Below are 17931 nucleotides of genomic sequence, written 5' to 3'. Positions count from 1 at the left end.
TCCACTGACCAGTTGTTTACTGTTACATCCAAACAAATGCATTTCATGTATGAAGTCAAATAGCACAAAAAATTTCACATGCACTATGGTGAGGGCCCGTGGAAATCAGGCAGCCCAAGTTCCTTGAAAACTTAAGGTCTCTTCAGTGAATATGAGCAATGGGATGAACTTTGTAATCTCTGGCATTTTCAGCAGGGGAAACAAGTTAGTAAGTAATAGAAAGTAAGTCAAATATATCAGCAACTGCATGTAGCCTGAAGGAATACTCATCATCAGACACTGAAATGAAAAACAGGTATGTTTGCTTCTCAGATTTAAATATTTAATATAAAGACCAGACCTACAAAATGGAATTTGTCATAAGATATTGAACAAAGGAAGCTATACTTGAAACTACCAAATACTTGGGTCATTCTAGGTATTAGGCTTTTGTCACAGCAGCTGTACAATATATACATCATGCAATGTAGATGTTGTATGCCCTTGTTATATATAGCTGGTAGTTTTTATGCATGGACAACACATTGTCTCAAAGACTAGTTGTCAATACATACAGAAGAATGAAGGAAGGGAGCTAGGGCTCTTTAGCTTGGAGAAGAGGGGTTATCTCAATGTTTACAAATACATAAAGGGTGAGTTTCAGGAGGATGGAACCAGGCTGTTCTCAGTGATGGCCGATGATAGGACAAGGGGCAATGGGTACAAGCTGGAGCATAAGAGGTTCCAGAGAAATACAAGATAAAACTTCTTCCCCGTTGAGGTGAGGGAGCACTGGAAGGGGCTGCCGAGATGGGTTGTGGAGACTCCTTCTCTGGAGACATTCAAAACTCACCTGGATGAGTTCCTGTGTGACCTACTCTAGGTGGCCCTGCACTGGCAGAGGGGTTGGACTGGGTCATCTTTTGAGGTTCCTTCCAACCCCTAAGATTCTGTGATTCTGTGATGTTAGGCAATAAGGAAACAATATTAGTTGATAAAATAAACTGTTGGTGGCCCTCATTTTGCCTAATGGGATTATATATTTTTTTTTTTTTGCATTACAAGCATAAAGGAAAGCTTTAAGGAGAGATTTGAAGGACAATAACATGGGTTTTGTGAATGAGCAGCTCCCACAATCAGAGCAGCACGAAGATTGATCAAAGGTGGTTTAAAATGTAATGGTTTGCCTGGATACTTGCCTAGAGGGTTGAGAGCAAGAGAGCAAGCAGAAGGTGATAGCTGCAGTGACACAGTCCATGAATGACCTCGAAAACATATATATATATATAGGAGATTATACTGAAGGAGTCATATGATCAAAATGCAACATTCTGGATGTAAAGTAAACCAAATTAGTAGAGACCAGAAGAGAAGATGTTGAAGTAAGCAGGGTCTAAGTTGATAGGTGCCTGGAGAAACATCAAATATTCAAAGTACCTACAAGCTTTCAGTCTTGAAAGAGTAGAAGTATTTAAAACCCAGAGGCTAGAAGTTGAAGCAAGACAACTTCAGATTTTTTTACATTATTTTTAAGTAGGGAGGATAATTAGCTAATTGCTTCCCTTCCCTAGGATTAGAATCATAGAATGGTTGGGGTTGGAAGGATCCTTTAGAGATCATTTAGTCCACTCCTCCCATGGAAGCAGGGTCACCTAGATCAGGTCGCGTAGGAATCAGATGGATCTTGAAGACCTCCAAGGAATGAGCCTCCACACCCTCCTTGGGCAGCCTGTGCCAGGGCTTCATCACCTGAACAGTAAAATAGTTTTTTCCTATATTTAAATAGAACTTTTTGTGCTTCAGCTTCATCCCATTACCCCTTGTCCTGTTGCTAGATACCACAGAAAAAGGATTCTTCATTCCTTGAAGAAGTTAGATCACAACCAAACATCTTTCTCAAATTACCTAGCTTCTTTAACAGTTATAAATTTGAAATAAGCAGTGAAGCCCTGGGCCAAAAGTCAAAGATATAAATTTCTACATTGTGACTATAAACATGTCTGAATTTGTTATAGTTTTAGAATGTATTTCTCAAGATTTAACCACAGAATACGGAAAAATAAATGCTATTCTTTTTCTTACGTGTTTATTTTATCACCACTCAGAATAGCCTGCAGAAAAACTAATGTCTACTAGAAAAACTGTGCATATATATGCCCACCCTCCCTTACATACAGTGTTTCAATAGAAATATCAAAGTGTTCAGAAATAACTTTCAAACCAACAGTGTGATGATGGCCCAGAAGCAGCTGTATCTCTCAGCAACCAAATGCCATTTGAAGTACCTGCAGAACAAACTAATGCAGTCAATATGTAGAACTGCATTATACAAACTACCACACAGCAGACTTCAACCTGTTCTTCTGCCTGCAAGAAGCCTGATTGAGCTGCTAATAGGTAAGCCTTTAGCTCCGATGTAAGAAAGGAGGAATCTCTGCAAACAGGTGCTCTTTAAACAATAACTTCAGGACACATTTGAATACCTTCTTTATTTCAGCCACTAGTAAGTTGCAGTTCTTTTCTCTTGTACGTGGTGTCACTGGGAAGAAAATGAAGAAACTTAGGGCAAAGAGAATTTTGAATTTAACAGGATATGCAGTAAAACTCAGCAGTAATTTTTATAACTAGCAATGCCTAAAAAAATCCACATTCAGGCATTTGAGCCTACTTCTCTGCATATAAAATCTAGATGTGCTATACAAATATTTGTGCTTTACAGTTGATCTCCTACTATCTAGAAGTACTTTCTATTAGCAACTACAGACACTTTGCAAGAAAGGGCTGAGTGGGCAGAGTAAGGCCAGTGACCGACATTAACTGTCATGGCACTATGTTCTCAGATGATGCTTTCTCTGATAAGTGGGGGCAAATTGTTTGTCAGGGCTTTTCTCCTGCATTTCCATGGTAAGCTTACAAGTTTGTGTGCAGTTATAACAAACAGAGATCAGTGCAAGGTCTTGTGGATACTGTGTTTTAAAGTCTTTACTGATGCAACACTGAAATTCCTTATTCTCAATCAAAGCCCCTTTGGCTAGGAGGCTGTACAAGCACAGAAAAGGAATATCAAGTGCTTTGTCTTCTAATGATTAATGACGAAGGTGTAAGGACGTGTAATTAAAGTTGACAGTGCCTATGGTCAGAGGACAAAAATACCAGCCATGCTAATTGGGAATAAGGCTTTGGGAGATACTGAACAGGTTGGTTTCTCCAGTATGTCTTGAGTGAGACATGATGCTAAAGAATGAGTGATAACAGGCTACCAGAAGCTTTCTTATTCACTAGCACCAAACTGATGTAGTTTAATTACTCCTTAAATAGCTAAAGTAAGTCAGTTACTACTCCTATTCGATCTAGCTCCAGTTACAGCATGAAAAGACAAAAGCCTGTATAAGCTCTTTTCTCAGGTACAGTCATGTTACTTCAGTGCACCACCCATGGATCAGCTTTGCAAGACTAGCAGGACTAGTTCCTTCTCCTTTTTCCATGCTTATCTCTCTACCATAAGTTTAAATAAAATCACTTGTGGCTTACATTAATTATTCCTGTTTCCCTGTCTAGAGCTAAAGGAAGTATTTTGATAGAAAGTGCATTATAGTGCTTTACAATTAAGTTTATTCACTGAAGGAAAAATTCCATGAGAAGTGAACTTACTCTTTTCTACCCCCACACATATCCTACAATGAGGACTAATTTGCTTTTCTTTTGTTAACTGTGAGTTAGTAGGACTTAGATTTGCTATCACAACTGCAGGAACAGGAAATTCTGAGAGCTTTAGGATCATAAATCAGGATTAACTATTACATTTTAATTGACTATTAATTACCATTTAATTATTTAATTGGATGTGAAGTATTGTCTGGGGATTGGATATTAAATTTTTGAGATAAATTCTAAAGTTAAACAGGTATTTATAGAGTGATGCAATAACATTTAAAGAATAACCACAAACAAACATTAGACATAAAGTGTGGTTAGTAATTACAGGCTGATTTTGATTTTTCTTGGCTGCTCCAGGTGGAGAAGGTCTGCTTTGGAGGAAAAAAGCCTTTTCCCTTCAGGTCTCAATACACTATCAGTTAACAATTGAAGGAGTTTGGGGTATCATTCTTTAATAAAAGAATGCAATTCAGTATTCAAGGGTTGGACTAGATAATCTCTAAAGGTCCCTTCCAACCCCTACCATTCTATAATTCTATGATTCTGTTGATGGATATAGTTGAATATAGGGAAATAACTCAAGACTGCACCTCAAGTGCTTGGTTTAGTTTTGGGCCCCCTCACTACAAGAGGGATTTTGAGGTGCTGGAATGTGTCCAGATACAGGCAACGAATCTGGGGAAGTGTCTGGAGCACAAGTCTGATGAGGAGCAGCTGGGGAAGCTGGAGTAGAGGAGACATGATCACTCTCTACAACTACCTGAAAGGAGGTTGTGGTGAGATGGGGTCAGTCTCTTCTCCCAAGTTACAAGTAATAAGAAGAAATGACCTCAAGTTGCACCAGGAGGGGTTTAGATTGGACAGTAGGAAAAATTTATTTCCCAAAAGTGTTGCCAACCCTGTGCCAGGCTGCCCAGGGAGGTGATGGAGTCCCCATCCCTGGAGGGATTCAAAAGCCTTGTAGGTGTGGTGCTGCTGGATGTGGCTTATTGATGGCCATGGCAGTGCTGGGGGAACAGTTGGACTTGTTCTTAAAGGTCTTTTAGAACTGAAATGATTATGTCACTATGAAAATTAATTCTTAGAGATAGCCAGCACAGCAGGAACATCTTGGTGATGTTGCTACCCATGAACAAAAGGCGCCACTGAAAGTTAGGTAAAACTACACAGTGAACTTCAAGCAACATTATTTAATGAATGGAGGAAAATTGTTCTTGTTAAATAGCTTTACTTCCAAAAGCTTCACGACAAACTGAAAGGACAAAATGTTATCCATATTCTGCTGTTTAATCATGCCTAGGCTCTTTCATCCTTGAAATGACACAACCTGTATCTGGCCAAGACCAGTTAGCAATTACACCATTCCCTACTAGTGCAAGAGAGGATTTTGAAGTTTTTTAGAAGGGCTTCCTGCTCTTTCCTTTAAACGAATCTGTCTTGTGATTGAGCTTCTTCCCTTGGGAGAAACGTTACATGTGTAGGTGTCAGGTCAGTCAATCCTAGACTGGGTGGAAGAATTTTTTCTAGTATTGAAGTGGTCTGTGGTCTGCTAAATGCTTTTCTAGGATCATTTGGACAAAATTCACAGTGCTGCTTTGATTTTTCAAAACTACATGGGTATTCTCTTGAAAGTACTTGGTACACTTTAAACCTCAGTAATTTAATGTCTTTTATGAGAAATTGGTGAATATGGGGAAAAGTAGTGATTGTTGACAGTTAGGAGTATGTGCCATTTGAACAAGAGCTTTGGTTGTTCTTTAATGTGTATATGCTTAAAAAGGAGGCTCAGCCTTTTGGCTCAAATGTGAAGGAAGTGCTTGAGGGGGATCTTAATAGGTAGGTTGTAGGTGCTTGAGTCTTGCCTAATGCATTGCAAATCTTCCACTCCCCACAGAGAACGCTGCCATTCCCAATTTCACTCCTTTTGTCCAACAATGGCTGTTTAACAGACACATTGGATCTTTTACCTGCTAGTGAAGTAACTGTTTCCAGCAGGAAAAAAAGAGTATCTTTTCATGTCAGGCAGGGATCAATTGAGAAATATACTGCTTTTTTCTGTCCCATTTTGGGGGAAATTCTGCATATTGTGTTGATACAATGTTAGCAAACTAATGTTCACTGTCACTGTAGCTTTAAAAAAAAGAGAGAGTGAAAGGTTAGGCTGAAAGGTAAGGAACCCAGGTGTTGGTGGCTGAAGAAGTGGGAATTTGGAAAAACTTGTCCGTTGCTAAATGTGACCTAGTCGGTGTAGCACAGAACTGGGAGCCAGATCTGGGACCTAACACTAAGTGTGCCATTAGGCAGATAATTTAATTCACCTAATTTCTCCATAAGATGGGGATAACAATAACCATTCTTATGAGTTGCTTTGTGTTGTACACCTAAAAGATGATGAGTGTTATAGCTACTAATTAAACATTGTTTTAATCTTCATATTTCCTTTTCCTTTTACACTTTAAGAAGAGTTTACACTCCCTAATGCCAGGAAGGACAAAGGCAAGATCATGAAGCAGCTGCTAATAATTTTTTTCCCAGAAGATATTTCATATTGAATTGGGATTGAGTCAGCTCTTTTAGATAAAAGAATAATGTGATAAATAATGAGTGGGAGTAGAGATTTTGAGCAAGTATATTGATGTCAAAATCAAAGCTACTCACCCACCTGTGCTCTCAAACTGGTTCCTACCTTCCCTGTACTCTCAGTCCAGAAACTGGAAATAGTCATTGTGATTTCTCTACAGCTTAATTAGAGGCAGCACGAATGCAACAGTATTGCTTAATAAAAAATTATGTACAGCTGCAAGTTACAGATTGTCACTGCTGCTCTTCCAGCCTCAGCTCTCCTGCTGTGTGCTGAAGCCTCTTGCTCTGTGCCACCAGCCAGCCCAGCTAAGGGGAACCCTGCAGAGTCATAAGGCCACCAGGACAGCAACTGAATTTCAAGCTGAAGGCTGTGGTGCAGCTGAGCATTGCTACTAGCACTGGTAATTATCATATGCTCCACTGTATTTATCATTGTAAAGCACTTAGTAATTTCCAAGTCTTCTCTGTAAAGCTCTCCAAGTCAGCTACATGTCTGAGAAACTTAATATTGTCTGTTCCCTAACCATCTCTCTTCATAGTTGTCAGAGACTAATGGTAGTTCTCCAAGCCTTAGACTTTGGCAGAAGAGGTCTGTGTCTAAAATTAAAACAATACTTCTAAAACAAATTCGTGACTCCAGCGAAACCAGAAATTTCATGCACTGATTTTTGCAGAGATCATATGTCAGTCTTGTCCTCTCATAAAAGGAAGACTGCAATCTATCTTGTCGCTCATCTCTTCTAAAAAGCATAAGAGGGCAAAATGGATCTTTTCTTGCTTCCCAGTATCTAATGCGCAAAACAGCATAATTATCTAACTGCAGTTGTCCAAAAAATGGAAATGGCATTTTGCAGTTCCTTTTGCAGAGGAACTTGTGCTGCAGCTGAGGTTTCTGGTGCTGCTCTTACTCTTTATTTCCTCTGCACAAACGATCACAGGATAAAATGTACAGCTGCAGTTTTCTAATGAGAATATTTGACACACTGTCAAGATACTCCAGGCTGTCCCTCTGTTGTCTTAACAAATATGGACACATAAACAATGAGGAGTCGCTTAAAACTAGTATCTCTACCTTGGCATTGCTGGAGATGGATTAGTTTCAAAAGCAAGAAGTATTTCAGGTGGTTGAAGTAATTGGCAAAGCTGAAAGGTATTTTACTAATGCAATGTTTGAATAAGAAATTCAGCAGATCATGGGAAGATTTTGAATTTTAGAAGGCATGATTGTATGTCAGGTATTGATTTCCCTGACTCACACCACTGAGACGATTACCATGGTGCCTCTGGTTGCAGCAGAGGTAGGATGCATCTCACTTTGTCTGGCATGTAGGTCATAGAATCATAGAATGGTACAATGGAAAAAAAAATGTTTAATGAACTTCATGCACCAACAGGCATCTCCTTGTCTAGGCTGACTCTGCAGGGAACAGAGACAGGCATCTCCAGAAGGAGATTCATACTAAAATAGGTGTCTAGAATAAATGGGACAAATTATCCCTCAGAGATGTCTATCTTCCTCCTTTGCTCTGGGAGTCCCTGATTATTGGCCCATGTGGCACCCTTTCTTGTAGAATAAGTGCTGAACTGGAGAGAACCACAAAGTAGGATGATGTCTGTGCTACTCTCTGATTTATGCATCATTGCCCAAATTAGTTAGGCATTACATTGGTGGTTTTTTTCCTTTATCAAAAGCTACTGCAAGTGAATGTTTAGTATGAGGCACTAATGAGCTAATAAGCAGTACAGTATATGTTCAGGGTTCACAGGTTTCCAGTGATACAAATGACCTCAGAACATTCAAAGAATAATATCTAAAGACAGAAATCACAGGAACTGGTTGTGGCCATAAAGGATCTTTTAAAGTGAGGGGGAAGAAAGGTTTTTGCTTGAAACACGTCTATTGTTTGCACACAAGGAATGCAAAATAACCATTTATGAACCTTATGTTGTAAGGTATAAAAGATGTGGTTCTGAATGCTTGCATGTGGAGTACTGTGTCCAGTTCTGGGCTCCTCAGCTCAAGAGGGACAGGGAAGTGCTGGAGAGAGTCCAGCGCAGGGCCACCAAGATGATCAAGGGTATAGAACATCTTTCATACGAGGAAAGGCTGCGGGAACTGGGGCTGTTTAGTCTGGAGAAGAGGAGATTGAGGGGTGATCTTATTAACATTTATAAATAAAGGGTGGGTGTCAGAAGGTTGGGACATCCCTCTTTTCTATAGTAGACAGTAGCAGGACAAGGGGGAATGGGATGAAGCTGGAACACAAAAAGTTCCACTTAAACATAAGAAAAAACCATTTCACTGTGAGGTGAGGGAGCCCTGGCACAGGCTGCCCAGAGGGGTTGTGGAGTCTCCTTCCTTGGAGGTCTTCAAGACCCACCTGGACATGTTCCTATGCGACCTGATCTAGGTGAATCTGCTTCTGCAGGGGGGTTGGACTAGATAATCTCTAAAGGTCCCTTCCAACCCCTACCATTCAATGATTCTATGTGACTGTTCCATAGCACAGTATGTTAGATGTGCTACAGTACCTTTGCTAGGTTTGCCATTGGAACTTGTAGGGTTCTCACTCAAATATACTTTGTGTAGACTCTTTCAAAGTTAGCAAAAAGGCAGTAGTGAAAATGGAGGCTTAACTAGCAATAGGAATGTTGCTCTGTAAGCAGACTGTTAATGTAAGAAACCGGGATGTGCTGTGATTATTAGGGCTTTATAAGCAGGTCACATTAACCCATGGCTTAAGAAATGCTGGGTTAGACCAGGAGTCTGGGGATATCACTACTGGTTCATTGTGTGCAACTGGCATTATTACTTAACCTCTTTGCACTTACATTTTCCTCTCTGGGATTAACAAATATTTACCCACCTTTAAAAAGTACCTTCTGTTCTTCAGAGAAGTGCTGAATAAATAGAGAGTAGTGTTACCATTAGCAGCAGGTAATCCTGTTAATCTAACATGCATCTTATGGGTATGTTGAATATGTTCCATACCACTTGATCATTGTGGTTAGATTAACAAAGGATATTACAGGGATTAACTCTTCAGTAATGGCTACAGCTGCCGACCATGTGGGTTTACTATAGCCCCAAATCAGGGTTTGAAATCCTCATGCTCATAGTGAATAGAAGGATGCTTGATTTCTGCAGAAGCTGTTTTCTATTCAAAACAAAAATGTCTTGACCTAGTCATTACTGGTAAACTCTAATAGCTGCTGTGCTGCTGGCACCAGGGAAGATGACTTCAGTGCTAAGACACCTTCAGGTCTCTGCTTACCACATCAGTTCTGCAGAGCTGTTGTAAGGTTAAAACTATCTCATGTCTTACTATGCTGTAATAGCTGCAGCTCACAAAGTCCTGTCTAGACTACTTTATAAAACATTAGCTGGGGACAAGGTCCTCCTCAGCATCATACAACTTCAAAGCTGGCCCTGCTTTGAGCTAGAGGTTGGGCCTGGTGACCTCCATAGGTTGCTTGCAACCTAAATTATTCAGTTGTTCTACAAAGTCAGGTGTAGCCTCAGTGGCATGGAGCTCAGCATGAATTGAAAATTACCCCCTGGCTACTGAGGACATACTTGTGTAGCTGTCTCAGAGTGCACTCTGTTGCTACAGCAACACCTTTATCAGTGCCCTAACTGGTTGCAGGGTAGTTCTGGGAAGACTATGATTTGCTGACACACACTTCTCATGGGATATAGTTATTCCTTCAAAACCCTGTTGTTGGCAGTGCTATTCACTGGCTGCATTTTGTCCATTTCATTTCAGTAGCACTTGGAGACTCTCTGAGCTGCAATAGGTGTTGAAAGTATTTTCATCAGAAGATGGCTAAAATGGGATCTGAGGGAGAAAAGAGTATGGAAAACACTCTATCACCTGCATACCTTGCAATTAAGAGTCTCTTACTGGATTGTAGAGGGAGGGAGAACATGGGCTTGCAAATGCCTCTTTTAGCAGCTTGAGAGGTTGGAACTTGCAATTTTCTGGCTGGAGACTGATTTGGAAAATGGAGATTGAGCACAAAGGCTTTTAATTTTTTTTCCTTAGCAGTTGTCTGTTGTCTTTTTTCTCTTCATTACCTTTATAGGGTAGTTTGTAGTATTGAAATACAGACTTCTAGGAGTCTGAATTGCCATTTTCAGCTGTAGCATTTTCAAAGTGTGTGCTAAGCAGTCAGGCTGGATCATTATTTTTTGGGGAAAAAACCCTACTGCCACTTTCCTCCTTCAGAAATATGTTAGAATATTATTTCCAGTACCAGATGTTGGGAGTGCTCTACAGGCTGTTGCTGCACCATTTACACTGACCTTTGTCAGCTGTAAGCAGATACTAGCCAAGAAACTGTTATCTGGTCTCATTAATAATGGCATTCAAGTGAGTTATTGTAAGGCTTCAAACGGGAACAATGCTTATAGGGGTGGAGTCCTCTATAAATAGCCTATGGAAGGTAACTTGAAAACTTATCACAGTGGGTATATTTTCCCTTTATTGATTCTTGTTCTCATTGTCACATAATGAGAGAGAGAATCAGGACAGTACTGCAAGGTTTTCATATACCTTGATTGCAGAGGAAAAAAAGTAGTTATATAACTTGTCCATATAAAGAAGTGTATTTTCCCTGACATCCTTTTTACATTTTTCAGAATTAAATAGAACCAATTTAGTGTAGTGGAATTTCATTTTCATCACTATACATAGTATGAGAGTCAGTGTCTTTAATATGCCCGGTGCTTTGACACTCAGCATTTGTCTTTGCATTTTAAACTGAGGAGAAAGCAGTTATAAAGCAGTGAGAGGAACAGAACAAGACACACATGAGAGAGGCAGGTGTATTTTTGGAGTGAGTTCAAAGGATGTCATGAAGATGATTAGAGGGTTGGAGCATCTCTTCTGTGGACACAGGCTGACAGTCTTGGAGCTGTTCAGCCTGGAGAAAAGAAGGCTGTGCAGAGACCTTCTAGCAGCCTTCCAGTACCTAAAGGGGCTGACAAGAAAGGTGGAGAGTGTCTTTTTACAAGGGTATATAGTGATAAGATAAGGGATCATGGCTTTAAACTGAAAGAGGGTAGATTTTGGTTAGGTATTCAGAAGTTCTTCACTGGGAAGGTGTTGAGGCACTGGAACAGGTTGCCCAGAGAGGCTGTGGATGCCTCATCCCTGAAAGTGTTCAAGGCCATGTTGGGTGGGTCCTGGAGCAGCACTGATCTAGTTGGGAAGTATCCCTGCTCATAGAGGGCTGGAACTAGATGATCTTTAGGATCAAAGAATGACAGAATCTCAAGGGCTGGAAGGAACCTTGAAAGATTATTTAGTCCAACCCCCTTGCCAGAGCAGGACCACCCAGAGTAGGTCACACAGGAACTCAGGTGGGTTTTGAATGTCTCCAGAGAAGGAGACTCAACAACTCTCCTGGGCAGCCTGTTCCAGTGCTACCTCACCCTCACACCCTCTTCCTTGTATTTCTTTGGAACCTCCAAAGCCCCGCACGGGCTACTCCGACGTGCATTTATCACAAAAGCTGCAGCTCCTCTCTGCCTCCCCAGTGTGGGGCTGCTCTGGGCCCGCAGGCTCCAGCACGGCCTGGGCCTTGGCCCCTCCCCACACAGTCCCTCGCCCGTCTGGGCTCACTCACACAGAGCTGCTGGTAACTCTCAGTCCTGCCATGGCCCTGCAGGGGTTGCAGGGGTACAGCTGCATTCTCGCCATGGCTTGCAGAGGGGTCTCTGGTCTAGTGCTTCTCCTTCCTTCCTCCTTCTCTGGCTGTAGGGTCCGCATAGTCACCATCTTGTATCACTCTGACACCTCCTGCCAGCACTTCAGATTCCCCTCCCCAAATAGTGCTGGCAGAGGCGCCAGATTGGCCCAGCCGGGCTGGAGGTGGGTGTGAACCCAGGAGCCAGGGGAGAGTCCACAAACTCTTTACCAGGTTTTCACTGCAACCTGCTCCCCCTGTTACCAAGCAAAAGCTGCTCCTTGCTAAACCATCACAGATGTCCAATGATAGGACAAGGGTCAATGAGTACAAACTGGAGCATTGTGTGTGAGGTACCCCACGGACTTGCAGGGAGGATGGGTGCAGAGCCCACCTGTCCTGAGGAGAGACAAATGGCAGAAGCTATTGGGAATAGATTGACTGAAACCCCCACTCCCTGTGCCCCTGGGCCGTTCAGGGTGGGAGGAGGTAAAAACACCAGGATCAGGGCTCTGAGCCCAGGAAGAGCGGAGATGTGGCAAGAAGGTGTTCTTAAAGGGCTGGTCGGACTCTTCATTGTTGTACCACTCTGTGTTGTATTATTTTGGTTATGTTTTGGGGTTTTATGGTTATGCTTTAGTTGGTATTGCACCCCTCAGTCTCCTCTTCTCCAAGCTAAAGAGCCCCAGCTCCCTCAACTTTTTATCACAAGGGAGATGCTCCACTCCATCATCTTTGTGGTCCTGCATTGAACTCTCTCCAGCAGCTCCTTGTCCCTCTTGAACTGAGGGGCCCAGAACTGGACACAATATTCCAGATGTGGTCTCACAAGGGCAGAGTAGAGGGGGAGGAGAACCTCTCTCATTCTACTGTCCACACACCTTCTAATACACCCCAGAATGCCATTGGCCTTCTTGGCCACAAGGGCACATTGCTGGCTCATGCTCATCCTGCTGTCCACCAGTACCCCCAGGTCCCTTTCCTCTGTCTTACTCTCTAACAGTTCATTCCCCACTGATACCTGGGGTTCTTTCCCAGATTCAAGACTCTACACTTGCCCTTGTTGAAGTTCATTAGATTTCTCCCTGACCAACCCTCAATCCTGTCCAGGTCTCATTGAATGGCAGCACAGCCTTCTGGTGTGTCAGCCACTCCCTCCAGTTTAGTATCATCAGCAAACTTGCTGACAGTGCCCTCTGTTCCCTCATAAAGATCACTAATGAATAGATGGAACAGTACTGGTCCCAGCACCAACCCCTGAGGGACTCTGCTAGACACAGGCCTCCAACTAGACCATGCTCCATTGATCACAACTCTCTGCCTTCTTCCCTTCAACCAATTCACAATCCACCTCCCTACCTGATCATCCAGCCCACACTTTCTCAGTTTTGCTGCCAGGATGCTGTGGGAGATGGTGTCAGATGCTTTACTGAAATCCAGATAAACCAGATCCAGTGCACTACCATCATCTATCCACCTGGTTACATCTTCATGAAAGGCTGTCAAGTTGGTCAAACGTGATTTCCCTTTGGTAAAGCCATGTTGACTGCACCTAATGACCCTCTTGTCCTTTAAATGCCTGGAGACAGCACCCAGGATAAGTTGTTCCATCATCTTTCCAGAGATGTAGGTGAGGCTGACTGGTCTGTAGTTACCTGGCTCCTCCTTCGTATCCTTTTGAAGAGTGGAGTATCATTTGCCTTCCTCCAGTCCTCAGGCACCGCCCCTGTTCTCCATGGCTTTGCTGAAGATGCTGGAGAGTGGTTTAGCAATGACTTCTGCCAGCTCCCTTAGCACCCACGGGTGCACCCCATTGGGGCTCATGGATTTATGCACATCCAGACTGCTCATTTGGTCCCTAACCCAGCCCTCATCGACAAAGAAAACTCCTCCTTTAACCTGTCTTCCTCTGGAGTCTGGGGTTCATAAATCCCTTCTATGATTAGATGATTATGGCATAAGAGGGAGGAGGATACTCCTGGTAGAAATATGACAAAACCCTTGGAGAAATGAGTGCTCTCACAGGGAGGTTGCTGCTCACCTACTGGCACTTCTGAGCAGCTCCTAGGGGAAGGCATCTTTGCCAGGTGTGCCAGTGCAGCTCTTTCCTTCTGCCTCCCATGGGGCTCCACACTAAATTGAAATATGTAGTTGCCACATCCTGGTTTGTGCTGGGATTTAAATTGATCTTGGAGGTCAAGAGCAGCTCTTTATTAAAACTTACCATGAAGTAGCATTTATATAGTTATTTAAAGCATGTTCTTAAAAAGCCATTGTAGCCTAATAATTGCTTAGTGATTCAACCTATGTAGAGGATACTGCTGCACTAGGGGATACTGCTGAGCAGAGCAGTGCCTGTGACACCAAATTGGTTAAAGGTGATTTAGCAAAGGATTGTGAAGAACCCCACTTTATTTTGCTGTCTGATTGCCATCTATTTTTATTACATCATTCTTGAAGACAGCCTGTCTCTAGAAACCGCTAAGACCAGTCTCCAGTGCTCCTTTCACTTTCCACTAACATCATTAGGTCTATCAATAGATTCCACCCTATTCCTTCTCTGTTTCCTTGAAGGAAACCTTCTCTCTTCTGCCTATGAGAGAGACCCATTATTTACAGCTTCTTGTTGTCTTTTATATTCCCATCTGCACGGCGCCTCAGTGACACCTCAAGGCTATGCACTGACCATATTTCTTTCAACATCCCTCTTTACCAAATGTGTTCACAGTTGCACTTAATTACCATCTTCTTTTATCTCTGTGGCTGCTTTGAGGACAGGAATATGGTCAACTCGTCCTTCAGTACATTTACTAGTACATTGAAGTCATTGTTAAACTACAAGCAATCGTAGAATCATAGAATGGAATCACAGAATGGTGGGGGTTGGAAAGGATCTTTAGAGATCGTCTAGTCCAACTTCCCTGCTCAAGCAGATCCACCTAGATCAGGTCACACAGGAACACATCCAGGCAACTTATGAAAACCTTCAGAGAAGGAGCCTCCACACCCTCCCTGGGCAGCCTGTGCCAGGGCTCCCTCACCTGAGCAGTAAAGAAGTTTATCCTTAAATTTAAGTGGAACTTTCTGTGTTCCAGTTTTTGCTCATTACCCCTTCTTCTGTCACTGGACCCTGCAGAAAAAAGTGTTTCCCCGTCCTCTTGACAAACACCTTTCAAATACTTGTGTTAATGAGATCCCCCCTCAGTCTCCTCTTCTCCAGACTAAACAGCCCCAGTTACCGCAGCCTTTCCTCGTATGAAGGATGTTCCAGCCCCCTGATCATCTTGGTGGCCCTATGCTGGCCTCTCTCCAGCACTTCCCTGTCCCTCTTGAGCTGAGAAGCCCAGAACTGGACACAGTACTGCAGATGAGGCCTCACCAGGCAGAGTAGAGGGGGAGCAGAACCTCCCTTAACCTGCTGGCCACTCTCCTTGATGTATCCTAGAATGCCATTAGCCTTTTTCGCCATGAGGGCACATTGCTGGCTCATGGTTAATTTATTGTCAACCAGGATTCAGTGGTGTATGGGGTTATTTCACCTTACCCTGCCCCTTAATTTTCACCCACAAGCATTCAGCCAGCCCCTCCTCCCCACCCAGGCAGAGCTCAATGCACTCTAATTGCTCTCTCACATAGAGAGCAACTCTACCTCCTCACCTCGTTGGCCTGTCTTTCCTAAGCAATACAGAGCCAATAAAATTCAGAAAGAGCCCATCCTTCCAGTCCAGGAATATAAGAACAGATACAGTAGATCAGAGCAAAGCTCTGTGGGTCTTAGTATCTCCTTCCTTGTGACAGCTAATAATTACAGCCCAGAAAGGCATGTACACTGGCAAATTTGTAGAGTAACCGTCCCCTGGGCTTGACTCGGCATGCATTGTCTACAGCAGTTTGCCCAGGAGGTCTCCTTTTTCCTTTCTCAGAATTATTAAATGTCCTGGTTTAAAGCTAGAATGGGCTTGGCCTTGCTGCTGGTTACCAGCCTTGGAAGTATGTTTTGTCATTAGAAATCACTCTTGTGGTTCTTTTAGAAGTTTCCTTTCCTTAACAGAGCCATCTCTGTGATGCTTGCCTTCTCAGTCCAGCAGACATTCAGAGAGCTAGTGTTCATGAGGAAGAAATACCTCAGGTGGAAGATGATGAGGATATGAACCTGCTGTGTGGAAATCCCAAACTGACATTCTTTCAGCATCCAACCAAGAGCAACACATCTTCCTCTTTGTTTGTAGTCTTTACCAAATACATGAGCAGGTTCTTCTCTGACAGGGACAGGGGGGAAAAGTGCTTCAAAAAAACTAAGGGAGCTGTATGTCACATCCCTAAAAGGAGGCCATGTCTCTTCTTACCTACTATACCAGGAGACTGTACAATTTGATCCAGAAGATTTATCTTCCAACAATCTGTTTTCCCATCACCTTCTTTTTCTTTTTTGCTCATATGTAATTTTTTAAATTGAATTATTTTCTTTCTTTTTACATTTCTGTTGTAAGCTGCCCATAGCAGGGTGTTTAGGACATAAACAGTGACAGCTCATTTGAAGATGTGGAGTAGACTTGATGGTTGTGCATGATTAGGCTGAGGAAAGACAAGTAACAAAGGACAAGAAAACTAATCTGAGTGTCAGAAGTATTTCTAGTGGTTATTTGTTAATGTCTTTATTGGCTTTTATGGCTGAAAAAGTATGTTCTAGTCTCAGATACAGTCCTTCTTTCATCAATTTATAAAACGCTGTAATGTAAGCATTTTCTTCACTCTGAGATAGTGGAACAGAAAACACACTGAACTAGGATAACTTTCCGTGGAGCTGGAGAGTCTGCAGGTGTCTCACAGCCACCAATGAATTTCATCTAAGTCATGGATTTATACCAAGGCAGAGGCATCTTGGATCAAGTAAGTTATAGAAGAGGAAGCAAAGAGGAGACTTCTCAGAAGAGACTTTTGATGTACAACTTGAAGGATTCAGAGCTTAATATTTGGTGATAATATAGTATCAGTGCTTGATCTCTGTGCTAGAGAGCTTTGTATTACAATATTTGAGGCTAAGCTACCCCATTTTGGTTTCATATAGCCAAATGATTCAAGTTTTCACCAAACTCTTGTAGTGAGTCATTAAGAATGAAGAGACCTTTTCAGCAGTCACAGTTCCCGGCTCAAATGCCAGACCACACCACTTCTGAGTCAAAATTAGGCATTTCTTAATCTCTCTTTCCTAATGGCCACAGCTCTGAAGAGAGTAATTCAATAATGAAGATGGAAATGGCAGCCAGGAAATGTTGTCTCCACATGCTTTAACAATACCCCATAGAGTAGGATTAACATTTTCCTGTCTGATCATTCCTAGCTGTCATTAAAGGTGTAGTTTTAAGAATGGGCATTTTGCATCACTGTATTCAGGAGCTGCATTCTGCTTAGATTTTTGCTCCAAATGTCCACGTTATTCTTTTAGATTTTTGCTTTTTTTTCCCTTTTGCTTCCCAAGCAGAAGTTAGGAGATAAAAGCAGGAGATCACCCATTTTCTTCCAGTGGGTGGAAGACCAAACATTTTCCTTCCAAGAGGCTGAGCATGGGTATCTATGTGTGTATGTGTGTCTACGTTCCTTGATAAGATGTAGAATATCTATTTCCTGATCAGATTCTTTTCCTCCTCCTGATAATTTTAGGTACTTTAACAATACTATACAATGTATGTCTGCTCTGTTGCTATTGCATGTGTGGTTTATTTATTTTAATACTCATATTGTTGATTTGTTTTCTCCACATGAACGTCAGCACCTAAGCATCACCACAGGTTTCCTGTCTGACGTTTTTCTCTATACCTGGAGGCATTTCCTAGCTAGGTTGTCTCTTCTTCTCAAGCTGTTCTGAAATGCCTCTCATGGAGGTTTGATCCATTGGAAGACATGCATTTTTGATAAGACTTGCCTGCACTTGCTACTTCCTGATCATTTCTAGATTTGGTGACAGAGTGCTCTGTGCATAGATTTCAGCCACTTTTCTTGTTTTAAGAAGTCTTGCCTTGG

This window comes from Colius striatus, chromosome 3 (assembly GCF_028858725.1).
Source record: "Colius striatus isolate bColStr4 chromosome 3, bColStr4.1.hap1, whole genome shotgun sequence".
Taxonomy (NCBI): Eukaryota; Metazoa; Chordata; class Aves; order Coliiformes; family Coliidae; genus Colius; species Colius striatus.
Note: the sequence above shows the minus strand (reverse complement) of the source record.